This window comes from Muntiacus reevesi, chromosome 3 (genome assembly GCF_963930625.1).
Source record: "Muntiacus reevesi chromosome 3, mMunRee1.1, whole genome shotgun sequence".
Lineage (NCBI taxonomy): Eukaryota > Metazoa > Chordata > Mammalia > Artiodactyla > Cervidae > Muntiacus > Muntiacus reevesi.
In genome coordinates, this window is record NC_089251.1 from 127786366 (window position 1) to 127800412 (window position 14047).

The following is a 14047-nucleotide window of genomic DNA, read 5'->3' on the forward strand; positions in this document are numbered from 1 at the left end:
GAATTATCTCTCTTTACTAGTTATGGATGCCTCTTCCTTTTTCTAATTTATGCTTCTCGTATATACTCCTCTAGCCAAAAAAAAAAAAAAAAAAAAAGACAAGTAAAATAAAGAGAGGAGTTATTCATTGGGAAAAGGAAAAATAAAAGAATAAAAATTAGATAGTTTAAAGTTAAAATAACTTAATAAATTTCCTGTTTGACCCTTAAACTCTTCATTGCAGTCTCAATGAATTCCAAACTCTATAGCAGGGCTTTACAAGTTCCTTTGTATCTGCCCTTTACTTATCAGTTTGATATTAGTTTCTTAGAATAACTCCTTCTAGATATGGCTTCCAACCTTGCCTAAATATGTCCATTTAGAGATTTCTAATTCCTCTCTCACTTCTTGGCCTGAACAAAGAGCATTAACTCTGTCTTGATCACCTGCCATGTATCTCTCCCTAGTCATTTGGTTTCAACAAAAATATACCATCCCCAAAGAAGTTTTCTCTCCTAAGAACCTCATACCCCATCTTCCAAATAAAGTTTTCATACACTTTATTATGATTATATGGGAAGAGGAGGTAAGTTTCACAATTCACAGACTCAGATAACAGCACTCAGTTTTTAAGTTATTGAAAACAAATTCCTAACACTCATTTTAATATCTACCTTTGGTACAAATACTATCTAAGAACGGAAAATGCCATTTCTTCACTTCTGGGTAAAGTCAGCCAAAGTAGTGATTAGTTCACTATTCAGTGTTAGAATCTCAGCAAGCAAGCTATTAAGCTCAGGTCTGAATCCAGCTCCAGCCTTAGGGATTGTCTAAATCTGGAGGGGGATTTGAAGTAATAGTTCCAATTAGAACAGCTAACTCACAACAGGCCCTGTTAAAAGCTTCTATGTATTTATTCAGTCCTCAAAACAGCCCACTAAGCTAGTACTATTATTATTTGCCCAGCTTATAGGCAGTTCAACCTGGGTTTGAACCTGGATACCCTGGGTTCAGAGCTCTTACAAACCCAACTATATTATCTCCATGAGGCATGAGTTCCAAACCAACTGAACCAGAATCTCTCCTCCCTAGTAAGCATAGTAGGTGACTGTTCTGTATCCAATGAATAGAAAGAAAGAAAAATAGAAAAAAAGAAGAAGGAGGAAAAGGAGAAGTCAACATAGAGCCAGCTACCTGCTGTGAAGAGGGAACAGGAAATGTGTTTCCCTTTCCCAAATGTCTCTCACCCGCTGGGCTACCTGTGGCTACATTGTGGCTCTCTATTGGAGCAATCTGCAGATTCAGTGAGGGGCTGTCAGTCATTACTACATGTTTCTGCCTGCTGGACACACAGAGGGTATAAATCTATATATGCTTAATGTTTGCATTTTTAAAAGGAATTACTTTGTTATCGAGTTCATAAATCCTCAGGTCTTGAGAGACTGGCAGAAGTAAAGCAGAAGCAGAGCAGGTGGGACTGACCCGGGGGGCCTGCTGGAGATTTGCTGGCTTGGATCTGGGAAGGTGTGAGAGGGTGTTAGAAGAGCATCATATATGGAGACACCTGGGGAACTCAGGGTAGCTGTTGACTGCCGTGCATTGCAGGGGATACTGGAAAGTAAAGGGGTTTCTCCTTGCTAGCGGCTTTAATACTAACTTGCCTGTGACCTTGAGCAATATTCTGCATGTGTACTAAGCTGCTTCAGTCATGTTTGACTCTATTCGACCCTATGGACTGCAGCTTGCCAGGCTCCTCTGTCCATGGGATTTTCCAGGCAAGAATAATGGGTTGCCATTTCCTCCTTCAGGAGATCTTCCTGACCCAGCGATGGAATTGTGTCTCTTTACGTCTACCTGCATTGGCAGGTTATCTCTTTACCACTAGTGCCACATGGGAAGCGGTGTCCTTTTTTTGGTCTCACTTCAGTTAAAGTTCATGTTCTGAGTAATTGCTTTGGTCTTTACTAGGCTCAATGCTGTATGCCTGTGATCTGCGCCGCTTTGTGTTTCTAAGTCCCCACTCCCTTCTCAGGTTATGGCTCAAAGCTATTGCTCAATGTTTTTCCCATCCTCTCTCAGGAAAAAAAAAATGTACTGTTGAAAGGGTGAGGATGGAGAGATTGAACTTTGCAAGTTATTTGAATCTGCTCCTCCCTGATTAGTTCTTAGACTTTCCTAATCTTAGGAAGAATAATTCCCACACATTCCATTAGCTCTTCTGTGTTCTTATGTATTATCTTTAAAAGCTTATTTTTCAGACCTGAATGCACAGTGGGTAATTCCAAGATATCAAGAAATGTGGCAACTATAAGAATATTCTAGTTGTTTCTATTGTATTGATATTTCAATTAATAAAAGCAAACTGCACAATCAAAGTAGGAAGTTCTTTTTCTCTCTTTTATATTGAGCTGCACTCAAGGAATTGTTTAAAAATTTGACGAAAAAAGCTGTAATGTAAAAAGAAAGTAATGTGTTCTCTTTTGTTCCTTGGTATTTTTTAATATACTACATCAAACATTTCCTCATAATTAATAACTACAAATACTTTTAACAGTAAATTTCCATCCATTCTTCTTATGGAGTATCCCTGGGTATTTGAGATTTTTACTAAATCATGTAAAAGATTTTAAAAGCATAAGTTAAAGTCACTAATTAATGTTGATATTATCAATATAATGTGTTAGCTGTGGGTTTTTGTCTTCAACAACATACATTAATAAATGTGAACAAACATCAGCTCTGTAGGTAAATGTGGATGGGAAACTAGTTACAGTACATGACAGGCTTGTTTTCAGATTTGGAATGCTAAACCACTTCCCTTTTGTTTCTTTGACCTTTAAATTACCGTCAACCATTTATGATGGGTTATTACAGTCAGAATTTGACTGTGTGGATCACAACAAACTGTGGAAAATTCTTAAAGATATGCCTCCTGAGAAATCTGTATACAAGTCAAGAAGCAACAGTTAGAACTGGACACAGAACAACAGACTGGTTCCAAATCGGGAAAAGAGTACGTCAAGGCTGCATATTGTCACCGTGCTATTTAACTCATGCAGGGTCTATCTTGAGAAACGCTGGACTGGATGAACCACAAGCTGAAATCGAGATTTCCAGGAGAAATAGCAATAACCTCAGATATACAGATGCCGCCACCCTTATGGCAGAAAGTGAAGAAAAACTAAAGAGCCACTTGATGGACATGAAAGAGGAGAGTGAAAAAGTTGGCTTAAAGTTCAACATTCAGAAAACTAAGATCATGGCATCTGGTCCCACCACTTCATGGCAAAGAGATGGGGAAACAGTAGAAACAGTGGTGGAGTTTATCTTTGGGGGCTCCAAAATCACTGCAGATGGTGACTGTAGCCATGAAATTAAAAGACACTTGCTCCTTGGGAGAAAAGTTATGACCAACTTAGACAGCATTTTAAAAAGCAGAGACATTGCTTTGCCAACGAAGTTCTGTCTAGTCAAAGCTATGGTTTTTCCAGTAGTCATGTAGGGATGTGAAAGTAAGACTATTAAGAAAGCTGAGTGCCAAAGAATTGATGCTTTTGAATTGCGGTGTTGGAGAAGACTCTTGAGAGTCCCTTGGACTTCAAGGAGAGCCAACCAGTCCATTCTAAAGGAAATCAGTCCTGAATTTTCTTTGGAAGGACTGATGCTGAAGCTGAAACTCTAATAATTTGGCCACCTATTGTGAAGAACTGACTCATTTGAAAAAACCCTGATGATGTGAAAGATTGAAGACGGGAGGAGACGGGAACAACAGAGGATGAGAGAGTTGGATGGAATCACCAACTAAACAGACATGAGTTTGGGTAAACTCTGGGGATCTGTGATGGACAGCGAGGCCTGGCATGCCGCAGTCCATGGGATCACAAAGAGTCGGACATGACTGAGAGACTGAACTGAACTGAACTGATTGCAGTCAGAAAACTGATTTCTTCTATTCCCATATTTCTGAGTTTAAAGCTATATATAACACTGCTGTTTAAAATCCATCGACAAGGTCATGGTTAGATGAAATGGCAGGGTTGAGAGAATAGTCACATCCATTTCACTTTTTTTGCTATATGCTCTGAAATGCTTGTATCCCTTCCTTGGTGCATGTGGTTGTGTCAGCATCCCTGTAGAAAAGAAAACTGGACTAATTGTTGTTGCTGTTCAGTTGCCCTATCATGTCTAACGCTTTGAGACCCCATGGACTGCAGCATGCCAGGCTTCCATGTCCCTCACCATCTCTTGAAGTTGGCCCACATTCAAGTCCACTGCACAAGGGATGCTATCCAGCCATTTTATCCTCTGATGTCCTCTTATCCTTCTATTCTCAATCTTTCCCAGCATCAGCCAGTTTTCCAATGAGCTGGCTGTTCACAACAGATAACCAAAATACTGGAACTTCAGCTTCAGTATTGGTCCTTCCAATGAAAATTCAGGGTTAATTTCCTTTAGGATTGACTTGTTTAATATCCTCACTGTCCAAGGGACTCTCAGGAGTCTTCTCCAGCACCACATTTTGAAGACATCAATTTTATGGTGCTCTGTATTCTTTATGGTCCATTTCTCGACAATCATATGTGACCACTGGGAAGACCATAGCCTTGACTATGCAGATCTCTGTCAACAGAGGGATGTCTGCTTTTCAATATCTTATCTAGATTTATCGTAGCTTTCCTGTCAGGAGGCAATCATCTTCTGATTTCATGTCTACAGTCACCATTCACAGTAATTTTAGAGCCAAAGAAGAGGAAATCTGTTACTGCTTCCACTTTTCCCCATCTAGTTGCCATGATGTAATGGGATTGGATTGCATGATCATAGTGTTTTTAATATTTAGATTTAAACTGGCTTTTTCACTCTCCTCCTTCACTCTCACCAAGAGGCTCTTTAGTTCCTCTTTGCTTTCTGCCTTTAGAGTGGTATCTTCTGCATATTTGAAGTTGTTGGTATTTCTCCTGTCTATCTTGATTCCAGTTTGTAACTCATCCAGCCCAGCATTTCTCATGATGTGACCAGGCTAATATACAGATAGAAGTACTGTGAAAATACATACTGGTTAATTGCTAGAAATTTCTAAAGTAAAATCTTTAATTCTCATTTTATTTGTGAAGCTGTTGCACTAAACTGTGGCAGAGATGACCAGTAGCCTCGTTTGTTCAATGATTTGCAAAGATGGCTGCAGTGATTCCTCCAAAGTATTTTCATTTCCATACGTTTAGATTGAAATGGTATGGGTCTAACAGAAGCAGAAGATATTAAGAAGAGGTGGCAAGAATACACAGAAGAACTGTACAAAAAAGTCTTCACGACCCAGATCATCATGTTGGTGTGATCACTCACCTAGAGCCAGACATCCTGGAATGTTAAATCCAGTGGGCCTTAGAAAGCTTCACTACGAACAAAGCTAGTACAGGTGATGGAATTCCAGTTGAGCTATTTCAAATCCTAAAAACTGATGCTATGAAGGTGCTGTACTCAATATGCCAGCAAATATGAAAAACTCAGCAGTGGCCACAGGACTGGAAAAGGTCAGTTTTCATTCCAATCACATAGAGAGGCAATGCCAAAGAATGCTCAACAACCACACAATTGCACTCATCTCACATGCTAGTAAAGTAATGCTCAAAATTCTCCAACCCAGGTTTCAACAGTACATGAACTGTGAACTTCCAGATGTTCAAGATAGTTTTAGAAAAGGCAGAGGAACAAGAGATCAAACTGCCAACATCCACTGGATCATTGAAAAAGCAAGAGAGTTCCAGAAAAACATCTATTTATGCTTTGTTGACTATGCCAAAGCTTTTGACCTGTGTGGATCACAAATAAACTGTGGAAAATTCTGAAAGAGACAGGAATACCAGGCCACCTGACATGCCTCTTGAGAAATCTGTGTACAGGTCAGGAAGCAACAGTTAGAATTGGACATGGAACAACAGACTGGTTCCAAATCGGGAAAGGAGAATGTCAAGGCTGTATAATGTCACCGTGCTTATTTAACTTATAGGCAGAGTACATCATGAGAAATGCTTGGCTGAATGAAGCACAAGCTGGAATCAAGATTGCTGGGAGAAATATCAATAACCTCAGATATGCAGATGACACCACCCTTATGGCAGAGAGTGAAGAGGAACTAAAGAGCCTCTTGATGAAAGTGAAGGAGGAGAAGGAGTAAGCTGACTTAAAGCTCAACATTCAGAAAACTAAGGTCATAATGGCATCTGGTCCCATCACTTCATGGCAAGTAGATGGGGAAACAGTGGAAACAGTGACAGACTTTATTTTGGGGGGCTCCAAAATCACTGCAAATGGTGACTGCAGCCATGAAATTATAAGATGCTTGCTCCTTGGAAGAGGAGTCATGACCAACCTAGACAGCATATTAAAAACCAGAGACATTACTTTTCCAACAAAGGTCCATCTAGTCAAAGCTATGGTTTTTCCAGTAGTCATGTATGGGTGTGAGACTTGGACTATAAAGAAAGCTGAGCACAGAAGAATTGATACTTTTGAACTGTGGTGTTGGAGAATACTCTTGAGAGTCCCTAGGCTGCAAGGATATCCAACCAGTTCATCTAAAGGAGATCAGTCCTGAATATTCATTGCAGGGACTGATGCTGAAGCTGAAACTCCAATAATTTGGCCACCTGATGTGAAGAGCTGACTCATTTGAAAAGACCCTGATGCTGGGAAAGATTGAAGGTGCTAGGAGAAGAGGACAACAGAAGATGAGATGGTTGGATGGCATCACCGACTCAATGGACATGAGTTTGAGGAAGCTCCAGGAGTTGGTGATGGACAGGGAGGCCTGGGGTGCTGCAGTCCATGGGATTGCAAGGAGTCAGACACGACTGAGCAACTGAACTGAACTGGTTTAGATTTATCCTGTGATTTGCTTTGGCCAGTAAAATATTGCAGAAATGATAGTGTGTGGCTTTGAAACTTTGACCTCAAGAGACCTTGTCGTTTTTCCTCTTGCCCTTTTGAAATCCTGCAACCATGATATGAAGAAGCCCAACTAGCGTCTTGGAGAGAGGCCACTTGGTGAGAGTGACTCAGTCAACAACCAGTCCCAACTGCCAAGCATAGCAGTGAGATTGTCTTAGAAAACCCATGCTCATGTACCTTCTGTTCCTCCTCTTTTTGGGCAAGCATTTATTATGCTTAATCTGTCACTATCTCACTAGGATTTTTGGCTCCATGAGTGGCAGGTAATTTGCCTTTTAGTTCTTAAGTCTTTAGATTAAGAGCAACCACACCTTAGGAGCTGTACTTAAGGAGCCTCAGAGGCAGTGAGACTTGAGGCAGTTAGCAAAACTGTGGAATTCAAAACTGATATTTCCATAGTATGAGATTTGAGGGAGCCTTGAGAAGGGGTGAATATGTTTTATACCTGAAAGAAATATAAAATATTGCAACTAGGGTAAAGAGTGTGAAGATAATTTCATGGCCAGAAGTTTCCCATTTCAAATGGAAATGGGGACTTTTTCTTGACTTCTTGAAAGGTTGACCACATGACTGGATTTGACCAGTAGGATACTGCAGAAGTGGCATTATGAGAGTCCTGAGACTAAACCCCAAGTGTCCTTGTGGGTTCTACTCTCACCTGGGTGGAACACCGACCCTCATGAGACTAGCACAGGAAGAAGTTCAGTCTAGTCTACAAGTGTATGAATAAAATCATGAGGGGAAAGATGAACTGCAGCAGCTAACATTCCCTAGACAAAATAGGTGGCAGCCAACTCCAAAAATGAAATGAGTGAGTAAAGTCATCTTAGACAAGAAATATAATGAATAACTAAAAAAAAAAAAGTCTAAATATGGATAATAAGACTTGTACCAAATCTAGTTCCTAAGTAAAATGCAGTGGAAAGAGGAAGCGATAGAACAATATTTTATCTCACATACATTGTGTTAACAGTGGAGGCGTGCTAAGTCACTTCAGTTGTGTCCAACTCTTTGCAACCCTATGAACTGTAGCTAGCCAGCTTTCTCTGTCCATGGGATTCTCCAGGCAAGAATACAAGAGTGAGCTGCCATTTCCTTCTCCAGGGGATCTTCCTGACCCAGGGATTGAACCAGAGTCTCCTGTGGCTCCCACATTGCAGGGAGATTTTTTACCACTGAACGATGGGAAAAGTGTATGCAGCCTCTGAGAAGAACCTCAAGGATCCCTTCCTCCTACTATTTACACCCTGTGTAATCCTCTCTCTTTGACTATATGCTGAAATTATTGCATCCTTCTCAGAAATAGAATATGGCAGAAGGGATGGGAAGCCAATGTTTTAATTTTTTTTTAATTTTAATTTTTGACTGCAATATTTAGCATGTGGGATCTTAGTTTCCCAATCAGGAATTGAACACACTGCCAGTTCCCTGCACTGGGAACATGGAGTCTTAACCCCTGGACTGCCAGGGAAGTCCCAAAAAGTCAATTCTGATAAGAGGTTATGAAAAGAAATAAACTATGGCTCCTCTCTCTGTCTTTCTCTCCCTCTCTTTCTCGTCTCCTCTATCTCCCCTCTGTACCTATCTCCCTCCATCACTCTCCCTCTTTGTCTTTTTTTTTTTTTTGTCCTGGATCACGTATATTGAGGGAAATGAGCTGTCCTACATGGCAGAATGAGAAACTGAGATCCTCAAGTCCAACAGAATCTTTCCAATAACCACATAAGTGAGCTTGAAAGCATATCCTTTTGCTTCTTTTGAGTCTCAAGATGAATGCCACCTTGGAAGACAGCTGGATTGCAACATCATTGGGAACCTTGAAACACAAGAACCTAGTTAAGCATCAATTTAGTTTCCTGATCCAAAGAAGCTGTGAGTTAATGTTAGTTGTTTTAAGCTGCTAAACTGGGCTATAATTTGTTATGCAGCACTGCATAACTCATATATACATATAGTAATTTATATATCCATTCATTCAGAAGATTCTAAATCAAGCATTTGCTGTGAGCTACTGTAAAGAGAATGATGGATATTGTTCTCAACTTGTCTTCAACTCAAAAAATGGATATTTTTGCCATGCAAAACATCTTCACTGGAATTATGTTGGAAGGCAGGAAAATGAATTACCTCTTGGATATACAGTGAAGGGGGTGGTTGATTACAAGAACTCACACTAATTCTTGTGTTTGATAACTCCACTTGATGGCTAGTTCAATAAAGAGTAGCCTGTGTTATTATTTATAACTTTCCACTGAATGAATTTTAATGGAACTCTTGAAGTTGTGTAGGAATGTGTTGACTTGGAAAACCAGACTAAATGTGACTGGGGAAGCACAATCCTCCATGTGCATATCAACAATTAAAATCTAGCAGAACAGATAAGACAATTGCATAAATAACCATGAAATAAAGTGCACTAAGTCAGGTTGTGAGAGGAATTAATTTTGCAAACAAAACATGAGGATTTAACAGAAGTTCAGGATGCAGAAATAATTGAGCCTAAGGTCCAGGTTTTTGTTGTTTATTGGTTTTAACTTTACTATTGATGGCATTAAGTGGCATGTCACTCTCAGTGCCAGGCAGGAACGGGTTGTGAAGCTGTGATGTTTGATTGAACATATGTGAGGTCAGTTGTAAATAGAGGTGACTTTCCTTCTCTGGTCACCTTAATGAGGTTTCGGATACTAGTGGCTCCACTTGCAGTTGAATTTTCACGAAAGTTTATAATTCAGTTTTTCAAATAAAATCTCTTTTAAAAATCACAATACACTATGGAGCAAACTGAAGATGAATTGTGTACTCAGAAGATTCCCTGAAATTATAGACAGTAGAAGCTGCTAGAACTCTTCTACAAGTCATAGAATGCTCAAAACTAGGAGAAGCTGATATCATCTGTTCTTGAGTTTTAAAAACTTAAAGGAGCTGAACATCTGTTAATGTCTTCTGGATGACTTTTAAATGACTTTGTACAACTTCTGTTGCTGTTCAGTTGCTAAGTCATGTCTGACTCTTTGTGACCCCATGGACTGCAGCACAACAGGCTTCCCTGTCCTTCACTATCTCCCTAAGTTTGCTCAAACTCATGTCTATTGAGTTGATGATCCCAGCCAGTCATCTCATCCTCTGCTGCCCCCTTCTCCTCCTGCCCACAATCTTTCCCAGCATCAGGGTCTTTTCCAATGAGTCATCTCTTCACACAGGTGGCTTGGGCTGCAGAAAGTATTGGGCTTCAGCTTCAGGATCAGTTCTTCCAATTAATATTCAGGGTTGATTTCCTTTAAGATTGACTGGTTTGATCTCCTTGCAGTCCAAGGGACTCTCAAGAGTCTTCACAAGCACCACAGTTTCAAAGCATCAGTTCTTTGGTGCTCAGCTTTCTTTATGGTCCAACTCTCCCATCTATTTATGACTACTGGAAAAACCATAACTTTGAATATGCAGACCTTTGTTGGCAAAGTGATGTCTCTGCTTTTTAATGCAGTATAATATAATGCATAATAAATAGTAATAATCTAAAAGCAAATAATTAAATTGAAAACACACAAAATCTAAATCTCTAATACAGCTTACCAAGTAGAAAGGCAAGCTATATATCTTAGTATCTTTTTTATATATTTTGAAAATATATGTTAATTTTAAGAATGCTAAAAATATGAAAATAGCTAGCATGTGTTAAGAAGAAAAGTACTGTTTCAAAGCTATGCCAAATGATAAAACTCAAAATGATTCAATAAATTTTAATATTTGAATATGAAATATTATTAAACTCAAATGTAGTCAAAAGAAAATAGATTATAAAATAATAGACATAAATATTTATTATCATGGTAAAAAGTGAGTTTTTAATATGATAGTCCTTATTTGTTCTAGAAAAATTGTTATTAAACTGGTGATTCATTTTACAGTTGAAGACAGTTAGTCTTAAAAATGCATTTGGCATAACAAAAAAATATTAAAAGGCAAATCACAGAAAATTTCCTAACCAAAATATAGGTGGTAAGAAATATCCCAAGAATACTGATCTTTTGTCATATTATTTGCTTTGCTATTTCAGAATTGTTTCACTGTATATATATATACATACACATATATTTTTAATAAATTGCCTTTTAGCATGTGCAGTGTATTAGGTACAGATACCTATTAGTAACCAAATCTAAGTACTTTTGATTCCTTTTATGGAATACTATTATAAAGACAAATTATTAAAATGAATATAATTATCTATGCTTGATTTATCTTTTGCAAGGCAGAGTCTTATTAATCTTGATTTTCTAAGTCTATTAGGCAAATTCTCAAAACTCAAATTAATAGAATTTTGGCTTCCAGAGAATCTAATAACATCCATTGTAAGATGAAAAAGTATTTAAAATGCCAACTAGTAGTGGTCAGCTAATGATCTAGGACTTAAGATTGAATTCAGCATTGTTGAATTGAATGCAATTTTATTCTATCCTCTATTACCCACACCAATGAAGAGACAAAATATGCATAACCCAAAACTTATGCAGGTATAGTACAGGAATAACAATGGCTAATTATTTTCTCATTGTTTCTGAGTTTCATTCTATGCTGTAATTTCTGGAGCCTTTGCATGAGGTATCTACCAAATACCAAGATCTAATTGTAAAAGATCTTTTTTTTCCTGCAAGACAGTAAGTACTTTCATTTGGAAGGAATAACAAAAAAATAAAAATAAAAACAATAAAATTTGAAGTAAGTAATATATGAGATACACCTTTTATACAGTAAGCTATTTTTCTTGTAAATGACATGAAAACTGATCTTAATGGTTCATATAACCATGATGGTGTGATCACTCACCCAGAGCCAGTAATCCTAGTGTCTGAAGTCAAGTAGGCCTTAGAAAGCATCACTACAAACAAAGCTAGTGGACGTGATAGAATTCCAGCTGAGCTATTTCAAATCCTAAATGATGATGCTGTGAAAGTGCTGCACTCAGTATTCCAGCAAATTTGGAAGATTCAGCAATGGCCATAGGACTGGAAAAGGTCAGTTTTCATTCCAATCCCAAAGAAAGGCAATGTCAAAAAAGGTTCAAACTACCACACAATTGCACTCACCTCTCACGCTAGCAAAGTAATGCTAAAAATTCTCCAGGTCAGGCTTCAACAATAGGTGAACAGAAAATATCCAGATGTACAAGCTGGATTTAGAAATGGCAGAAGAACCAGAGATCAAATTGGGAACATCCATTGGATCATCAAAAAAGCAAGAGAATTCCAGAAAAACATCTAATTCTGCTTCATTGACTACAATAAAGCCTCTGACTGTGTTGATCACAACAAACAGTGGAAAATTCTGAAAGAGATGGAAATACCAGACCACCTTACCTGCCTCCTGAGAAATCTTGATGCAGGTCAAGAAGCAACAGTTAGAACTAGACATGGAATAACTGACTGGTTCCAAATTGGAAAAGGAGTACATCAAGGCTGTATATCATCTCCCTGCTTATTTAACTTATATGCACAGTACATCCTGCAAAATGCCGGGCTGGATGAAGCACAAGATGGAATCAAGTTTTTCAGGAGAAATATGAATAACCTCAGATATGCAGATGACACCACCCCTATGGCAGGAAGTGAAGAGAAACTGAAGAGCCTCTTGATGAAAGTGAAAGAGGAGAGTGAAAAAGTTGGCTTAAAACTCAACATTAAAAAAACAAAGATCATGGCATCTGGTCCCATCACTTTTTGGCAAATAGATGAAAACAGTGAAAACCATGAGAGACTTTACTTTTCTGGCCTTCAAAATCACTGCAGATGGTGACTGCAGCTATGAAATTAAAAGATGCTTGCTCCTTGGAAGAAAAGCTATGACCAACCTAGACAGCATATTAAAAAGCAGAGACATCACCTTGCTGACAAATGTCCATCTAGTCAAAACTATGTTTTTCCAGTAGTTATGGATGTGAGAGTTGGAGTATAACGAAAGCTGAGTGCCGAAGAATTGATGCTTTTGAACTGTGGCATTGGAGACCCTTGAGAGTCTGTTGGACTGCAAGAAGATCAAACTAATCAATCCTAAAGGAAATCAGTAATGAATATTGATTGTAACAACTGATGCTGAAGCTGAAACGCTAATACTTTGGCCACCTGATGCCAAGAACTGACTCACTGGAAATGACCTTGATGCTGGGAAAGATTGAAGGCAGGAAGAAACGGGGACGACAGAGGATGAGATGGTTGGATGACATCACCAACTCCATGGATATGAGTTTGAGGAAATTCTGAGAGTTGGTTAAGGACAGACGGCGTGTTGCAGTCTGTGGGGTGGCAAAGAGTCATTCACGACCGAGCGACAGAACTGAACAGAGGAATAAAATCATGTTTTACGTCTATTAAGGACTTTTCAAGTGCACTGTTTCATACGGCAAGGCTTTCAAATTGGATTCAGTTACAGCTTTGCTCATTTTCTTTTTCTTTTTTTAAAATTATGGCCACTCTTAATGAAATGGAAAAAATAAGCTGCAAACTTTGAAGTTATTTCCTCATATTTGAAAAATCTCAGAGCATAAAAAAAGAAAAAAAAAAGTATGACACTGTAGGTTGTTCTTCCAAATTTTCAGAAGGATCTTCTAGAAAAGTCTATTTTCATTTCTGACATAAGAATTCTGCTTTTAGGAGGCTGGCTCTAACTTATAGAACAATTAACTTGGACATTTTAAAAAGCCTTAGTCAATGTTTCCTCATGTCTTCATCTCTCATAAGCAGAAGGGACCATTAATAATGCAGTTATAAACATTTTCACAAGTCAGCCTGGTTTTTTTGTCATGTCCCGGGAAGCCATCATGGTCAGAGAGCCAGAGCCTGAATGAAGGACAGCAGGTTAAAATGACATTATATAAGCTCCTCTAAAGTTACTATTTTAACATAAAAGGCCTGAAAGTAGCAGTCCTCTATAATATAATATTATTCTTAGCACATGGAGCTAGCTTTATGACAAGTTTTTAAGAGAATCACATTCCCTTCATTTCCTCAGCACCTCTTTTATCTTCTTTTAAGATGTTCCCTGTCTGACCTTCCCTACCAAGGAAAAGGCAGCCCAACTTTTCTGGGAAATTAGGGTAAGGTCACACAGGATGATCTAAAGATTTGCT